This window comes from Mus caroli, unplaced genomic scaffold (genome assembly GCF_978045245.1).
Source record: "Mus caroli unplaced genomic scaffold, Mus_caroli_1 scaffold_3, whole genome shotgun sequence".
Taxonomy (NCBI): Eukaryota; Metazoa; Chordata; class Mammalia; order Rodentia; family Muridae; genus Mus; species Mus caroli.
In genome coordinates this window covers 77,836,686-77,855,697 of record NW_028227258.1, presented here as the reverse complement: position 1 = coordinate 77,855,697, position 19,012 = coordinate 77,836,686, and the positions used below count along the sequence as shown (strand labels likewise).

The window sequence follows — 19,012 nt, the reverse complement described above, 5'->3', positions numbered from 1 at the left end:
TCTGTGTCTTTGGGTGTAGCAAATAGCTTGAAACAATGCAGATTGTTTGAAATGTAAAATCAGATCCACCACAGGGCTTCTTCTACCCTCACCACCCAAAGTATCTCCCAAGTAAAGGTTTGTGTAACACAGTTCCACAGTGCAAAGGACATTTCTCTGATCTTTATCGTTCTAATCATTTGGGAGGGGAAAAGTAGATGGTATGTACTTTGATTAGGGGAAACCAGACACTGTTCTGTTTCTGGTTTCAGTTAAGGATCGAGAAACCTGACAAACTTTGCATTTGTCCATAACTTGATTTCCTCCCAAGTCATCGATTGAACTCACTTAAAATATTTAGAGCACAAAATGGGCAACAAGTGCCTATCTAACAATGCTTAGGTCTTTATATTGTAACCAATATTTCAGAATCAGAGCCATACATAGTAGAATGGAACTCACAGCTTTCACAGTGGAGGCAGGCAATACTATTATTCAGTATTTAAGTTTACCACCTTTGTTAGTTTAAGATGACCACTAGCAATTCTTTATTCAAATATATGAAATTGCATACTTGATGACACTCATTCTTTCCCCACAGTGAAGCACTGAATTGACGCCTTAAAGGAGCCCTGACTCCAGAGACCAGGGAAGGTTATCTTGGTTAGTAGTGGGATGTCGAGCGGAGAGTTCAGTGATGTCAACTGGTCTTGAAAATGTAGGGACATGTGACTCGGGTGTGACATTTAAGGACCACTAAGCTCTCAGAGATAACACTCTCAAGATTGACACTGTAGACTTTTCTGGAATTGGTAGGTTTGATTGTTTGTTTGTTTGTTTGTTTGTTTGTTTTAAAGACAGGGTCTCACACTATAGACTAGGCTACCCTCAAACTCAGAGAGACTCTCCTGCCTCTGCCTTCTGAGTGCTGGAACTAAAGGCATGCCATGCTACATACATTCAGGCTGGCCTTGAACTCAGAAATCCACCTGCCTCTGCCTCCCAAGTGTTGGGATTAAAGGTGTGCGCCACCACTACCCGACTCTCTTTTCTTTTTTAATAGCTTTATTGAACTATAATCCATATACTACACAATTATCTCAAAGTGTTCTTCAGTCAGGCAAGGTGACTCTCATCTGGAATCCTACCACCCAAAGGGCTGAGGCAGGAGGATTGTCATGAATTCAAAGCCAACCTTGGTCTTCATACTGAGTTCCAGGTTAACTTAGACTACAGAGGGAAAACTTTCTCAAAATAGTCCAAGTGCTACTACTCCTGACAATAATAAAACACCATATTCACAGATATGGACACCGATTACCACACTCAATGGTGTAAGGTTTTCACTCCCACAAAACCAAATGAAACCCTGCAGGTTTTGGCTGTCACCACCCCTCTTTCCATCCTCTATAATCCTAAACAGTGTCTAATCTACTTTCTGGTTGTGTAGTCTTCTACTTGTAGGGAACCCTCACACACAAATAGATTTCTCTGTTCTAGTCTCAGGACAATGAAATCATTGTCATACACAATAGCATATATCATTATTATATACCTTTATTAACAATATCTAATTGTATAGATATAGAACATTGCAATTATCTATGCTTTTATTTATTTATTTATTTGTTTGTTTGTTTGTTTATCTAGAGACAGGGTTTCTCTGTGTAGCCCTGGCTGTCCTGGAACTCACTCTGTAGACCAGGCTGGCTTCAAACTCAGAGATCTACCTGTCTCTGCTGGAATCAAAGGTGTGTGCCACCACCACCGCCTGGCTGTAATTATCCATTCTTACAGTTAGCGGACACCAGGTTTATTTCTGACTTGGGGTGACTACGAATAACAATAAATAATAAATTCATGTACAGGGTTTTATGTAGGCATATGGTATATTCTGCCTCAAAAGTTTACACTGCATTTAGGACCAATACTTAAAACCATAACCAGGTCCCCCCTATACCAGTTTACCACATCTTCTGAAGACAGGTCATGACAAAGGTGTCTGACTTGATACAGTGGGAAACGATGGTAAGAAATGAGGCAGCAGGTAGGGAGTAGTCCTTAGTGACATTGCTGGGCTTATAGTTAAAGAAGGCTCACACATTCAATCCTTCATTTCAATGAACACTCACTCGCTGTCTAGTGTTCCAGGCATTGAGCAGCTACTGAGGACTCAGAGAAGCGTTTAACAGGCTCTGAGCACTGTTACAATCAAATACAGAAGAAGATGGACTTTAGCACGCAGGCAGTTAGAGAGTAAAAGAGTGGGTGCCTGACAGAAGAGGAACAGGGTGCTCTTGGGCACCCACAGGAGGGATGTGAATTCATCCACGCACTGAACACGCAAAGGCTGGGAGGTCAGCTGGCTCACAGCATTGGGAGTCTGGATCAGTACTGCGGGAGCCTGGAGTGAGAGCGGGACTGTGGGAGTTATTCCATTGTAATATGTCTCCAAAATACTCATGTGTTAAAGGCTTGGTTCCCAATGTCCCAGGGCTTTCAAAAAGTGATTGAATTGTGTCTTGACTTTATGGAGGGATTAACCTATTGACGGCTTCATCATTTGATGGCTTTATTGAGGGGTGATGGAATTAGGAGGTGGGCCTACTTAGAGAGAGTACATTGCCGGGCATGACTTAGATAATCTTGTCCTGACCTGTGCTCCCACTTTCTTGCCAACCTGCTCCACTATCCCCTTTTCCATGTTGCTGATTGGGTCGGTCAGGCGCTGCTATGTATTCAAATGCTAATTCCTGGACCCCAAGATCTGATTGCCCCCAATGAGGAGATCCTCATGGACACGAAATGATGCTATGTAACCCTGTTCTCCAAGTTGACTGATCAATAAAAGCCTGTGATTGGGCCGTAGATGGAGGTAGGTGGATTTTTAATTACCTGCCTGGGGGTCATGAGTAGAGACAGAAGAGGAGAAAGGAGATGGAGAAAAGAGGATGGCTTCATGAGGAAGAAGGACTCTCAGCACATGGCCAGGAGAGACGGCAAGTACGGCAAGTAGCAAGGGACATGTGCTGAGATGTGAGTTAGAATAGCTCCAAAATCTGCCCAATTTGGCTTACAGCTTGTAAATAAAATACCTGGATTGTTTGTCTTCTATACGGGATAGCTAGAATATTTCATTCTTTTTACATGTTGCTTTGTCTCGCTCACAGTGTTGGGGCCAAGCAACCATAGTTTGAAACTTCCAAAACAAACCTTCCCACATTGGAAGTTTCTCTGAGGTATTTATTTGCCAGTGAGAACAGACTGACCAATACAAGGCTCGTAGTTTATTTCCAACCTTTTACTTGGACAGGAACACATATTCTGTGGCTATAGCCTTACATAGGCTACCCCTATCCCAAATATTCTTGTCACCATGGCTTTACTGCTGTCTGGGTAGGATGGGTGTTGGGAGCTCAGCTGGAACCTAATGAGGATATCTAAGGTTGCCATAGGGAAATGCATATTTGTTTTTAGGGCATGTCTGAGCATTGAGCACAGTTATTTGGAAGCTGGGGATTGGATTGTTGGAGGATGTTTTAGCTGGACACAGCATTTTCTTCTTGACACTCCCAGGCAACAGGTACAGGTGGTAGTAGTGGCTGTTGGTATGTTTCTTCTTTCCTATGCTCAGATGTGGGGACCTGGAGCAGAGTGGGTATTACTATTGTTTAGTAGAGCCTGAAGTTTAGAAAGTCAAGTGCCTAGCTGAAGGAGTAGCTGCTATATAGTCGAGGTAAACTGTGCCATGGTGCCCCTAGTGGATAAACGAGAGCAGAGAGAGTAAACAGGCCAGGCCACTCTGAGTAGAACAAAGCCAGCTGATCAGAGAGGTATGTGTGTCAGAGACATAATAGATACAACCAACAAAAAATGGGCAACCAGAAACCAGAAAGCTTAGCAACTGCCTGGGGTAATCATTACTCCATTTTTCTTGCCTTTGTCTTTCAAAGAACTCTTGTGAGAATTATTGCCCAACTCTTATGAAGGACAAAGGTAAGGAACAATTGATTCAAACCAAGAGTTGATATCAGAACTGACCTGGTGTCTTAATATTTCTATTGCTGTGAAGAGACACCATGACCAAGGCACATTTAACTGCGGCTGGACAACATTTATAAGGACAACATTTAACTGCAGCTGGCTTACAGGTTCAGAGGTTCGGTCCATTATCATCAAGTCGGGAGCTTGACAGTGTTCAGGCAGGCATGGCGTTGGAAGAGCTGAGAGTTCTGCATGTTCATCCATAGGAAGCCAAGAACACCCTGAATCTCTTCCCCACTTGGGTGCATCTTGAGCTTAGGAGCCTCAAAGCCCACCCCCACAGAGACACACATCCTTTAACAAGGCTAAAACTTTTCCAGTAAGGCCACATCTCCTAACAGTGCCACTTCCCATGAGCACAGCGTGTTCAAACCACCACATCTGGTGTTGGTATTCCCACTAACTATGTGTCCAGTTCAGAAATGACTATGTGCCATCTGGCATGTTAGGCACAGAAAAATAAACAATAGAAAAAAGAAGACCTTCTAGAAATCACCCCTGGGGCAGGGTGACTATAGTATTCATAGTCACGTGGGTCGGATGCAAAGATGAGGACAGCTCTTTCCAGCCAGCAATAATGGCAATAATGGGGACCCAGATAGAGCACCCCAACTGAAGACATGTTTTGGTGGAGTCTGCTCAGCACAGAATGCAACAGAACATTGCTTTTCTTCCCCCAAACCCTGCATTTCTGTCAGGAGTGACCTTTGAGTTCATGATACCTTTCCCATGGTGACTCATGTTGAGCAGACAACAAAAACTTGAGTCCAACATCCTACACAGAAAGGCGTTTCTGTTGGTCTGAACGATGGAACTGAGGCTGCGTTCTTTTGTGGGTGCTTCTGAGCTGCCCGCTCTCATCACCCGGCATCAGCCTGGTAGCCAGCTCCTCTAATATGTGTGGATTTCATCATCTTATTTTCATAACTGAAAAGTGTGTCTTCCTACCTGAGTCTTTAGGGATCTTTCCCTTTTCCTAAATTGGGGGCCTGTGGTTTGGCCGTCTTAGCTATGTATCATCTCAGGATCCTGGAGTGTAATTTGTGGAAGCTAGGACACAGGTTCATTTAGATGACATGCGTTTCCCCTTATACTATTTTTACTTACAACAGTCAGTCCCTGAGACTGCAGTGCCAAAGCCCCACAGACTGGCATGGCCTAAAACAAGAGAAATATACTCATTCATAGTGCCAGAAGCCAGACATCTGAAACCAAGGTGCTGACAAGGTCAGGTTCCCAGGGAAGCCGTCAGGGGAGCGTTCTTCCAGTTCTGGTACCCATTCATGTCTTCCTGATTATAGAGGCAACACTCCAGTCATGTTACACGTTCTTACATAACTACCGTTCTGTTTGTCTCTGTCTCCGCATGGCATTTTCTCCATGCCTCTTTGCTCCGTGGAGAAACCAGTCAGTCACATTGCATTAGGACCTGCTCGGCGTACGGCCTCATCGGAAATGGCTTATGCATGTGAAGATTCCATTTCCAAATGAGGTATCAAGGGTTGGGGCCTCAATGCATTTTGAGGGGAGGGGACACAATTTGACCTGTAATATCTGCATTGGGTAAAGGGATAACATGGAGCAAAAGTTGACGAAGGCTAGTCTGAGTGTCACCTGAGTCACCCCCCCCACACACACACACATCCTTCCCTTACAATTCTAAAGTTTAAGTTCACTGGGAAGCGCTGTGTTTGTCTTGTTTGTGTTGAGCAGTGGTGGACATGTTAGTTTGTAACACAACTAAGAAGACAGGTAACTGGGCTGGAGAGATGGCTCAGCAGTTAAGAACACTGGCCACTCTTTCAGAGGTCCTGAGTTCAATTCCCAGCAACCACATGGGGGTTTACAACCACCTGTAATGGGAATGCCCTCTTCTGGTGTGTCTGAAGACAGCTATAGTGTACTCTCTACATAAAATAGATAAAATCTTTTCAAAAACCCTTAAAAACTTTAGGGCTGGTGAGAGGGCTCATTGGTTAAAAGCACTAGCTGTTCTTCCAGTGATGCCGAGTTCAATTCCCAGCACTTATAACAATCTATAACGGGATCTGATGTCCTTTTCTGGTATGCAGGTGTACATGGAGACAGAATAAAAAAAGAAAAGAGACAGATGATTGGTGGGAAATGGGCTCTGAGTTTCTGTGTACCTTGGCTCTCTTTGTATACGGCAGAGTAAGCAAACATACAATTGATACCGAAGTGCTCTGGTTTTGCCATTGTTGGCTGTGTATAATTCCAAGATGAATGTTTCCTTCTTACACTTGGAATGGGATGTCCTAGTATTAAGTGGTAACTCTGGATCCCTGGCTATATCCATGCTGGGCCAGGCCACAGTTTCACAGGTAAAGGGCTTCCCTAGCAAGCATGAGGACCTGACTTTGGTCCCTCAAAGAACATGTTTAAAAAACCAAAAACACCAGTCATGACAGCTTGTATTTGTTATCCCACTGCTGAAGAAGTCAAGAGGGCCTGAGTTTCGCTGTCAGCCAGCCTAGCCTCCTTGGCTGAGTTTCAGGCCAACAAGAAGATGCTGTCTCAAAAAACCAAGGTGGTGGCATCTGAAGGACAGCTGAGGCTGTCCTCTGGCTTGCACAGGCACAGGCACAGGCACATGTGCGTTTGGAAACAAGTACGGAAGGTTTATCCCTGGCAACATTAACGTGCACATCAGAGGCTATCAAACTTCTCGTTTTAAACGTCAAATTCGAAGTAGTGCAAATCCCTGAAGCAGTGCAGGGTTGAAGCCTGAAGCCTTTTTTTTTTTCTTTTTTCTTTTCTTTTCATTGGACATTTTCTTTATTTACATTTCAAATGTTATCCCCTTTCCTGGTTTCCCCTCCGAAAACCCCCTATCAAGCAAGGGCTCTAACGCTGGCCTCGTGGTCCTACCTAACAACCACGTGGGGGCAGCTGACCTCACCCAGAGGCGCAGCCAAGCCCAGACTGCCGGCCGGAGCGGGTAGGTGGGTGACTGGGTGCATGGCTACTCGTGCCTGGCAGTACGCCCTTCTTTCTCTTAAGGAAATTCTTTCCATGCGGTCCACACAATAAAGTACATTTACACCAGCGTGGAGATCTGATCCGTGGAGAAGATCAGAAAGAACCTGGCACGCATTCCTTTGTACTAAGCAACCAATCCCACTTCCTTGGCTCTATGGTGAAAAAAACCCAAAAACAAAAACAAAGAAAACAAAAAACAAGAAAAAACCCAAAGCAATTCAAAACCAAACCAAACCAAACCAAACCAAACCAAAAAAGCCATCAGCACAATCTCAGCTTGCAGCCGCCCCAGGAACTTCCTGGTTCTGCATAGCCACGCCTCCCGTTTCTATGGTAATGGGTCCCCTCCCCCCTCCCCTCCGAAAGCCAACCCTGCTTCAGCTAAAACGTGCAGGCAAGCGTTCTCCTTCTACTGATGGCTTTGCTTATAGAATTTCTTCCTTTCCCTCCCTTGGTAGGTCTCGTTGGCTAACCTTATTCCTCACGGCATTAAAACCTTTTTGTTGCTGTTGTTTTGTTTGTTTGTATTTTTGTTTTTGTTCTGTAGTTTTGTTTCGTTTTGGTAGTTTCATTAAAAAAGCTTTTTTTAAAAAAAAAATTAGACGTGCATTGGCCGGGAATCGAACCCGGGCCTCCCGCGTGGCAGGCGAGAATTCTACCACTGAACCACCAATGCCTCTTAGTTGTTACAGCCTTTTTATAAAACTACTGGAAGTGGCAGTGATGGGCGTGTCCCATCCTGATGACAGCATTCTAAATTATAAGTGACTGGATTGACATCCCACAACGCATGTGCTCTGTCAGCTGACGCCCTTTCCCAGTCTTCTAGGACTCAAGCTCAGCTGCCTCCTGCCCATCCGGTTTCCAGAGTCTCAGCGGATACTCCCGATATTAAGGTGCTTTTCTGCAAGAAACAGGCTTGAGTTTACTGAGCACCCAATAACTCAGAGCTTTAAGCCGAAGAGGGTGATAAAATAGACACCTTGTCTAAGGGGAATAAATTGAGGACTGGGCCTTAGTCCTCACTGCCTGCCTCTTCTAGTGTGTCCTTAGAGGACAGTATCTTTCGAAGCAGTCGATGGGGTTTCAGGCCTCTTGGTCCTGTAATCCCATGGAGTCTTACTATAAATGTCCGCATGTGACTGATTAAGTCATGGCTCTGATTAAGGTACGGATCAGATTCTCTCTACAGCAGGTCTCCTAATTTGGGGGATGAGTTCCTAGGTTCCCATGGATGTCTGAAACTGGGTTGTATTAAACCCTAGATGTGTTACATATTCCTATAAGTCCATGCATACCTGTGATAACTTTTACTTTGGTGATAAATTGTACTTAGAAATTCAGAGCGGTAGAAGTTGACAACTGATTAAAATAGAAAACCAAAACAATAGACTGCAATCAGAATATGTGAATGACTTGTTCTTAAAATCACGTTTTACCCTTTTACTTAGCATGAAGCGCTTCACAGTTTCTCTAGTATGTCTAAAATAACAGCGGTGCAGCTTCTGCACTTCAGGACTTTATTAAGTTAAATAAAGTGTACTTGGACACAGGCACTGATGGACCTACTTACCAAGAGGCTGACAACTAACAGGTGGGTACCCTCAACAACAGGAATACACTAAACAAAGGGACCATTCTGAGCAAGTCAGAGCAGACAGCATGACAGTTCATCATGCCTGTCAGAATGGCACACAGCCGTACTCCTCTGAGCCTCCATTTTCCAATTAATATAATAAGAGGATAGCGACTAATCTTGGTTGACAACTTGAAATGCCTGGGAAGAGGGACCAACACTTGAGAAATGGTCCCCATCAGATTGGCCCACGAGCATGTCTGCTGGGTGTGGTTCATGACTGCTAGTTGATGCAAGAGAGCCCAGTTGGCTGTGGGCAATGCCATCCCCAGGCTGATGGGTCTAGGCTGTCTAAGAAAGACAGCTGAGCAAGCTAGAGGGAGCAAAGCAAGGTGCACGTAATAAGCACATAAGCACATAAGCTGGTGTTACTATCAAAGCCCCTAGTAGATTTATGAGTTTATTCAGGAACCTGTACTTGTGGAGCTGGGTTTATATAAGACTCAACAAACTTTTGATTATTGGAGGTAAGACTAGATTAAAGCTGGCTATGTAGCAGACACCTCTAATCCCGGCACTCAGGAGGCTGTGGCAGAGGGATGGAGAGTACCAGTGAGCAGAGTGAGGTCTACACCGGCCTGGCCTGGGATGTGTAGGGAGATCTTGTCAAACGACAGGGTAAACAACGACAATCCAAAGAATTATATATAACTTCCTGTTCTCATTTTAATTTCATTGAAACCAACATATGAGAGTGGACAGGCTCATACAGAAGAGGCCTCGCTGCATACTTGACAGGACCAGGCTGGCCTCAGCCTCCACGGCTCCTTCCCACATGTTCAGCTATCTCCTCCTGACCTTGGAGGCTCCTCACATAGAATCTCAGTGCCAGACCAGCCTCAAGAAGGGAGAGAGTTTCTGTTCCCACCGCTGTTTCCTTTTTCTTTTTTAGAGAAAGCCTGGCACCAGCATCTCTCTCTCTTCCAGCCAGCAGACTTCCTGGAAAGACTGGAGGAGACCAGTTTCCCTTTGGTCTTCTTCCAGAATCAAAGCTATGCCTTTTGATGTCCGCCATAGTTTTTGCACATGGAGCCCTCAGGGCTTGTTTCCATGCCCTCTTCTGAGAGGACACACTGCCGCAAAGGCTGACTTACCTAGTGCCCTCTAAGATTAGAGTGTGTCTGGGCCTAGGGCCAAAAGGTCACAGTACCACAGGAGGGGAGGGCACGGGAGCTAGCAAACAAACAGCTGGGGCACAGCAGAAGGAGAGAATGTAAGGGTTTGTTTGGACCTATCAGGAGGTGTCCTGCTGGGTCTGTGAGTCCCAGGGTCATGCCACGGGGACCTCATGGCCAATACAGAGGTACCTCAATCTTTCCTTGATGTGTTTCTCCCTCTGTTCTCTGTTCTTTGTTCTCCTGTTTTGTTTGTTTTGTGTGTGACCTCCTGTCCTCTTCCCCACTCTTTACCAACTTCATCTAACGAACCTTATTCAGTGTCTGTAATGTGGAGGGCACCGTGCTGGGACACGCGATGGTCACTACTGCTAAAGGATTCAAGTATTTAATGAGAGATCAGCACAAACATCCTCATTAAACAAGGAAAGTAATAAAAATAAATCTAATCTCAAATACTTTTTATCTGCATTCTCTACCTCCGACCTGTAGGGATAAATGGATACAGCTCTAGCTGACAGGATAGTTTCTGTGGTGGGAAAGAATTTGGGTTACAGAATCAGATGGATACAGGTATGCACCTCAGCTCTGACGTTGACAAGCTGCGGGGGGGCGGGGGGTGTCAAATTGTTTAATCTCTCTGGCCTTTGTCTCTAAAATGGTAGGCTCAGGTAGAGAGAGTACTTTCTAGCAGAGACAGAGGGCAGAGATACAGAGAGATTGCCGTGATAACCAGGTGAAATGTTGCCTAACTGATGTCAGCCCAGTGCCTGGTACCCAAGACTCAAAAATACCACATATCATTGCTGCTTTACCTACGCAAGCCTAGGAGTCAGGCACGCATTGTCTCTAAAGAGCCAGATGGTAAACACTCTGGTCTCTGGACCAACACAGCATCAGAGCAACTGCCCACCTAACTCTACTGAAGCCATGGGCACAGGCAAGCAAGTGATCACACCCGTGTGCCAACAAAACTGGGGTTTTTTGGACACGGAAAGCTGAAATTTTATCTAACTTTCACGTTGCAGAATGCTTTTTGTTTTGGCTTCTTCCAAATCATTTTGACTATCAACATAAAAGCCAACCCCATCACACAGACTGTAGAAAGAGGCCAGGAGCCAAGCATCGGGCCTGCTGGCTAGTTTGCCCACCCCGAGTAAGCTGGGTGAAATGGCGGGCACTCCACTTTTCATGGATTTCACTTCACAGGGATATCCAACTGGGGGTCTTCCATCCCTCTCCGCATCAGTGTCTAGATGCAAGCTGACCGACTAACACAGTTATAACCCAATCCAAAGAGTGCATAAACCTCACACGTAAACTTGACTTATGCAGGAGCCGAGATAACTATACTTCCCATTCGCTAGTCAGCAAGATAAGCCGTGGAAAAGACAATCCGGGCTTTGCAGATGCAGGCATGCTGCTCCCGACAGGTGCAGGGCTTTGCCTGTGTGTGCATTTTGCTTCTTGGTGTGGTGAGCTGAGACGCTGCTGTGACACACTGGACTGAGGGTCACAGGCTTACTAGGTTTTATAAGCATGGCCAGAAGGCACAGAAAGCATGCTTAGTGACGAGACCTGGGGAGTGCAAAGGAGGGAGGAAGAACCTACTAGAAAGAGCCAGTCCCGAACCACATGGAAGTCAGGTCATAAATGAGTCTGCTGTGAAACATTCGGGTATCCCATGCAACGTACATTCTCTCTCTCTCTCTCTCTCTCTCTCTCTCTCTCTCTCTCTCTCTCTCTCTCTCTCTCAGACAGGGTTTCTCTGTATAGCTTTGGCTGTCCTGGAACTCACTCTGTAGACCAGGCTGGCCTCAAACTCAGAAATATGCCTGCCTCTGCCTCCCAAGTGCTGGGATTAAAGGCGTGCGCCACTACTGCCCGGCTACACATTCCCTCTTGCCCTGACTTCCCATGCTCCTCTTAATGACTGTAGATAGAAATAGAACACGTTGCCTTTCCTTTCTTCTGAAATCTGAGAAGACTTTCAGTTTCAAGTTTATATCAACATCCTTGCAGGCCACAAATTTCTTCTCCAATAACATAAAGTAACTGTGAAATCCAGAGGTATTGCAATTTATTAATAAGAAATTTAAATAATAATAATCATTAAAGTTGCTTCTCATGAGCCAGAGGAAATGTAAGACCTTTTTCATAAAGCCATCCAAGAATCCAGTTTGCTCTTGCACATAGAGTCAGCCATTATCCTTAGAGAAAAGATGGCTTGCTTATACAGCCAAACAGACCCCTCTAACAGCCCTCAGTGCTGGAAGCCGTGCCAATACCTACTGACTTGTTGGAGCCTTTGCTCCAGGAAAACCACAGTTATCTTAGTCACTATTCTATTGCTGTGAAGAGACACGGTGACCAAGGAAACTCATTTGAAATAAAGCATTTAAATGAGAGCTGGCTTCCAGTTTCAGAGGGTGAGCCCATTATCATCATGACAGGGAGCATGGTGGCAGGTAGCACACATGTCCCTAGAGCAGTAGCTGAAAGTTCTACATCCTGAACCTCAGGTGGAGGAATAGAGAGACACTGGAACCGCTGTGGGCTTTTGAAACCTCGGAGCCCATCCTCACTGACCCAATTTCTCCAACAAGGCCACACCCCCTAATCCTTCTAATCCTTTCAAAGAGGTCCACTCCTTGGTGACTAAGCATTCAAATCTATAAGCCTATGGGGGCCACTCTTACTCAGCCCACTACAACAAGCATAGTCATTTCCATCTGGACACTTTGAGTCACAGGGAACCAGCTGCCTCCCTGCCAACTTGCTTATCTGGTATATGATGAAAGGAAAAAGTGAGATGTAATCTTGGGCATCATTAGAAAGGAAAAAGGAATGGAACTAGGTCACAGTGTACCTGACAGCACACCCAAGGCCTCTTCTTCTATACCCACTGAGAACTGTGTGGGCATGGACGGTCACACGGTGATGTGGGAGTGAGGAGGAAGAGGAAGGGAGAAAAAATCAACAGAAAAATGTTGTACATACTACTTTTTATTAATATTCTTACTTTATGTATATGGGTGCTCTGCCTACATGTTCATTTGGTAGACACATGCATGCAGTGCCCACAGAGGCCAGAGGGAGCCTCACACCCTCCAGAACTTCAATTATAGACAGTTGTTAGCTGCCATGAGGACCTGGGAACCAAAATCCTCTCCTCTGAAAGAACAGCGAGTACTCTTAATGCCTAAATAATCTCTCGGGTCAATCAATCAATCAATCAATCAATCAATCAATTTATTTTAAAAAGCACAAGCCTGAGGTCACAGGACCTGACAGTGTCTTTCCTCTTTGCCTTCCTATAAAGAGTGGCATTCATACCTTCTAAAGGGAGGAGGAATTTCCCTGTGACATGTAGATCTTAAAGCTGCAGACCAAAAAGCCTGGATCAACGTCATAGACTCCATCTGCTTCAGTGCGGATGTATTCTTTGAAGGTCTGGTGGTTAAAGCCTTGGTCCACAGTCTGCAACACTACAGAGATCTGGGGAGCCTTTAAGAGGCAGGTACTATTGGGAAGTCTTCTGGTCACAGGGGGTGTGCTCTCCAAGGGAACTGTGGCACCCCAAACCTATCCTGTTCCTCTCTTTCATGTCCCAGAACAAGATAAGCAAGTCCATGCTACCTTGCACTCCCGGGTCCTCTGTGCTTATGCTGATAGGGCACTCAGGGGCTCCACCCCAATTCCCAGCTCTTGCCAAGAACTGGAACAAAGTAAAACCCCAAAGTCAAGCTTCATAGACTCAGAGTGGAAGGGATCTGAGAGATGGCTTCAGCCAGTCATCTGAATGCCACAGATACCTTCTCCAAACAACATGGCTGCAGCTCAGTAACATTACAAGACTTTGGTTCTATCCCGGCACAGAGATGGGGCAGCAAAAACCAGCTGCTCCTTCACAAGTTTTACTCACCGTCGTCTCCCCCGCCCCCGAGTTTCTTCAGAACAGCGGGATAGCTGGGCATAATGGCAGTTTGAGCCCCAGTATACAGACAAAGAATCGGGTCTGAGGGGACACTGTGACTCTCTCATGCTATACAACTAAGTAGGAAAGCCCTCCAAGAGAACTCGCTCCAGCTTCTGGCTCACGCCTTTCTACTGTCCCACCAGCATCTACTGGTAAGACTGGTAAGCATAAGCACAGAGGACCCGGGAGCGCACGGTAGCACGGACTTGCTTATCTTGTTCTGGGACATGAGAGAGAGGAACAGGATAGGTTTGGGGTGCCACAGTTCCCCGGGAGAGCACACCCCCTGTGACCAGAAGACTTCCTTGGAGACATTTGCGGGCCGGCTTGGCTTTCATAATAACTAGCTTCATAGAGAACGATCCACAACAGAGATGATTAGCAGTATGAGAAACAAGAGGTGCTGCTAAGTGAGACTGGAAAAATACGTTTAAGAGTAGAAAAAGGCTCTCACTGCACAGCCGGCCTCTAGAGGAATTACTGGCTCAGGGTTTGTGAATATATACTTCCCAGTCAAACAGCGGGAGTTCCCAAGATAGCAGAGAAACCGGAACCCTGCACAAAGGACTGTAGTCCACAAAGGTCATCCACTCGGCCAGCCATTTGGGCAAAGGGCAGGGAAGAAATAAACCATGACATCCTGTTAGAAGGGGATTCACAGAAAAGGCAAACTCCTGGGAATAGTAAAGAAGCAAAAAGACACAGACACTGTAGTGAAGAAGCCAAGTCCTCAAAATGGCCTTGGCGGCAAAAAGCCAGCACTGACCCAAACACAGAAGAGAGAGAGTGTGTGTGGTGTGTTTGTGTGTATGTTTGTGTGTGTGTGTGTGTGTGTGATTTGTGTGTGTGGGGTGTGCATGTGTGTGGGGTATAATGTATGTGTATGTGTGGTATGTGTATGTGTGTATGGTATGTAGGTGTCTGTGTGAGTGGGGTGTGTGTATGTGTGTGTGTGTGTGTGTGGCTTAACTCAAGTGCTGAAGCCTTTCTTTGAATGCAGGGTGAACAGATTGAAGTGATAAGAACACAGGTGGTTGGCATGATTCTGTCGGGTATCTGGCTCTCCCTTTCTCATTCTGATCAGGCTGCAGCATTATCCCCTTTTGGGCAGGGGTGGGAGGGTAGGGTGCCAGTGCTCAGATTCAGGCCTTGGTATGTGCTTTACCCTAAGTTACAACTCAGTCATCCATTCTACTTGTTCGCTTTAAAACTTTCGCTTTAAAAAAATTATTTGGCTGGGCGGTGGTGGCGCACGCCTTTAATCCCAGCACTTGGGAGGCAGAGGCAGACAGAGTTCTGAGTTCAAGGCCAGTCTGGTCTACAAAGTGAGTTCCAGGACAGCCAGGGCTACACAGAGAAACCCTGTCTTGAAAAAACCAAAAAAGAAAAAATTGTATGTGTTCATGTTCATATGTGTGAGTGTATATGTGTAGTGGCTAAAGGCTAATGTCTTGTCACCCTCTGTCGTTTGTGTTCTGATTTATTTTATGTGCATGAGTATCCTGCCTGAATGACTTGATTTGTACCACATGTGTGCCTGGTGCCTGCAGAGGTCAGAGGAGGACATTGGATCCTGGTAACTAGAGTTACAGATGGTTGTGAGCCACCATGTGGGTGCTGGGAACCAAATCTTTCACTACGGAGCTCTGGCAGACCTGGGACTTAGTGTGGAGCCTAGGCTGGCTTCCAAGATAAAGAGGTTCGTGTGCCTCTGCCTCAAGTGCTGGGATCAAAGGTGTGCGTCTCCATGCCTGGCCTCCACCTGTGTTTTTGAAACAGGGTCCGCTGAACCTAGAGATCAGTGTGTTGGCTAGAAGAGTTGGCCAGTGACCTCTGGGAATCCTCCTGTCTCTGCTTTCACAGCATTAGAATACAGCACATCACAGCATGCCACAGCATACATCTGTCTTTTTACCTGGGTGCTGGAGATCAGAACTTAGGTCACTGTACTGGTTAGCAAGTGCTTGACTAAGTTATTTCCTAATCCCCACTTTATTTTTTTTTGTTAAAATGCTATTAATATATGCTTATTTGCATGCAGAAACAGGAGAACCAAGTCTTCATTTCAAATTTTCCTCAAAACTTACTCATTAAGAGGAGAGTCTAGTTCAACTTGCTATTTCATGGCCAGCATTTTGCCAGCAACAGCCTAGAGTCTTAAGCCAGCCTTCATGCAGCCTCCAGATTCTACGTTTCCCTTTCGCACACTCTCACAACTGTGTCTGGCTTTTAGGAACAAACAGACCCACAACCTTGACACCAACCTCTGAGATTTTAGGTCTACAACAGGATGCTGCCATTCTTCGGTTCACAGCAAAATTAAAGGGTCTCTGTAGGAGGCTGAACAGCTCCTGTTGTAAGCTCCCCATCTTTGCATAATGCCTCCTTTCTGAGGCCACACTGACCATCCTATCCTAAGTGTCACCTATGTATGCCACACCATCTCAGTTGAACTCTTCATGACAGTTGTCATAGTTTGTAATGACCAATTTGCACGGGTAGAGCAAGCCCCTCATCAACCTCTAACTCCAAGGGGACAGGATCATCCTCCATGGCTGGCACAGCATCCATGCAACTCAGCACATATTGTCGTGCCAAACACTGCATCCTGAAGAATGGCCGAGTGTCCTGCTTGTCTGGACATGACCTGGGGTAACGTCACCATCACTGCCCAGAAGAACATAGTCCCAGTGACCAGATTTTTAGATGTGGCACTTCAGAAACAGTGGAATAATCCAGTGTCTGCCTGCTAAAGATCCCTCTGAGTTGTCTTTGTAGATGGGTTCTGTTGGGAAAGTGGCATTTGCATGCTAAAAGGACAGCCGCAATTCCTTAAGAGTATGACACAGTGGGGACAGTCTCCACACTGCTCATCTGTGTGACAGCTGGTGTTCATTGTCAACTTGACTGGATTCAGGATCACCGTGGAAACACATTTTGGATGGGTCTATTAGAGTGTTTCCAGCAGAGTTTAAACGGAAGAGCGAAGACGTACTGTGAATGCGGGTACTGTGATCCCCTAAGTTGGGTTCGGGTCTGAGTAAAACAGACAAAGAGAGTTGAACCCCAGCCTTCATCTCTCTGCTTCCAGCCTTCAGATGCAATGTGACCAGTCAGCTCCTGCTGCTGGGCTTTCCCCACCTTGAAGGAATCTTAAACCATGAGCCAAAAGTAAACCTTTCGTTCCTTAAGATGCTATGGTCAAATACTTTTGTCACAGCAACAAGAAGAAGTTAGTCCACACAGGCACTAAAGTGTACTTTATAATACAGTTACATGTTTATGATTACTGGATACAAATAAACACCAGAAGTAATGAGGATTAAGCATCATTTGGACATTTTCCAGTCCCCTCCCCCCTTTTCTTCATTGCTGGAAAGAGAACACAGGGATCGTGTTAGGCTGGGTTTTCCCTCAGCCACATCCGGAGTCCTGCACTTCACTCCTGCTTTTCCGTGTTCTGAACTATGAGCTACAGTAAGCCATCAAGTCCTGGAAGAATACATGGTGTCTGACTGATGAGGGAAGAGAAAGGACACCATACCATCCTGGAGACCTCTCACAGCACTTAGCTTACCAAAGGGGTCTACAGGCTGCGGTATAGCTCAGTGGTAGAACGCTTGCCTGCCTAATATGAGGGAGGCTCTAAGTGAGTTCCATCCCAGTACCATAAAAACAAGCAAGAGGAAATGGCAGATCCACTAAACACCACTTGAAATTTATTTTTGAAGAAAGAAATGACTACTGTTTATGCAAAGATGTAGTTTTTACCCTCCTGCAAAACTCTTATCTATAAAACCGTACCAAGTTAAAGCCAAATCAATATCGAAATCAAAATATTACCTAATTAGATGTATCTTTGTTATTTGTACTGCCTGCCCACATTTAAATATTTCCAGCATTACCAAAGGAAAATATTTTCAAAAATAGCCCAACTGTTTTTTTTTTGCACACAGTTCAGTTGCAGTGACCTTTTGTATATAACCCAAACAAGATACCATAGGCAAGATACTCTGCTTTTATTTAGGGACCCAGAGGGTTAGAGAGATGGCTCAGCAGTTAAGAGCACTGACTGCTCATCCAAAGGTCCTGAGTTCAATTCCCAGCAACCTCATGGTGGTTCTGAAATGGGCATCTGATGCCCTCTTCTGGTCTGTCTAAAGACAGCGACAGTGTACTTATATATATATATAAATAAAACAAATAAATAAATATTTTTTAAAAAAAAGATGTATTTAGGGATCTACACACAGTCATGTTATATTGCTCTAAATTGAAATTTTTTCTCACATATGTATCCTGATTATGGTTTTCCCTCTCTCTACTCCTCCCAGTTCCTCCCCACACCCCCCCCCCATCCAAATCATCCCCCTCTCTGTCTCTCATTAGAAACCAAACAGGCTTCTAAGGGATAATAATAAAATACGACAAAGTAAAACACAAAAAGATAAAACAAAACCCATCATGTTGGAGTTGGACAAGACAGACAAACAGAAGGAAAAGAGCCCAAGAGAAGCACAAGAAACAAGTACCCACTGTTGACACACTCAGGAATCTCATAAAACCACCAATATATACACAGAGGACCTGGTGCAGCTCACTGGGGACCCTGTGCTTGCTGCTTCAGTTTCTATGTTCATATGAGCTCTGCTCAGAAAACACTGCCTTATGACTGTGTGTGTCTGTGTGTATGCCACAGCACACATGTGAGGTCAGAGGACAAGTTGCTTCTCTCCTCCCATTTGTCGATCCTGAGGCTTGAACTCAGATCATCAGGCTTGGCAGCACGTGCCTCAACTTGCCAAGCCATCTCATTGGCCCTACAATTTTGCTTCTAATGACGATGGGGATCAATGAAAGAGAAGTTACCTAATAAAAGTCATGGTATGTGTTAAAGAGAAAAAAGGAAGGAGAAGCTAAGACAGAAGAAGAGAGGATGAGAAGGAATTGTGACACAGGTCTCTTGTTTCTGGCCGTCACTTGCTTTTGCATTCATCCATTCATGGTCTTATCCCAGTTCTTGGAACAGTGCATGGTGCTCACCTGGCACAGGACATGTGAAAGTGAAGTGAAAGCAACATTTTAGCCAGGCAGTGGTGGCGCACACCTTATCCCAACATTTGGGAGGCAGAGGCAAGCAGATCTCTCCATTTGAGGCCAGCCTGGTCTATAGAGTGAGTTTTAGCTACACAGAGAAGCCCTGTCTTTTTTTAAAAGAAGGTTTTATCATTTCTTTCCGTGAATATATATGTGTGTGTG

General features: G+C 45.3%; 1 protein-coding gene and 1 non-coding gene across 7 annotated transcripts in view; both read right to left on the bottom strand.

Moving 5' to 3' along the window:
- Positions 1-19,012, bottom strand: part of Trim2 (tripartite motif containing 2) — a 141,559-nt gene that overhangs the window by 58,598 nt on the left and 63,949 nt on the right. The gene's annotated exons all lie outside the window — the stretch shown is intronic.
- Positions 7,629-7,699, bottom strand: Trnag-gcc (transfer RNA glycine (anticodon GCC)). The gene has a single exon. It is a non-coding gene; the product is annotated as a tRNA-Gly (tRNA).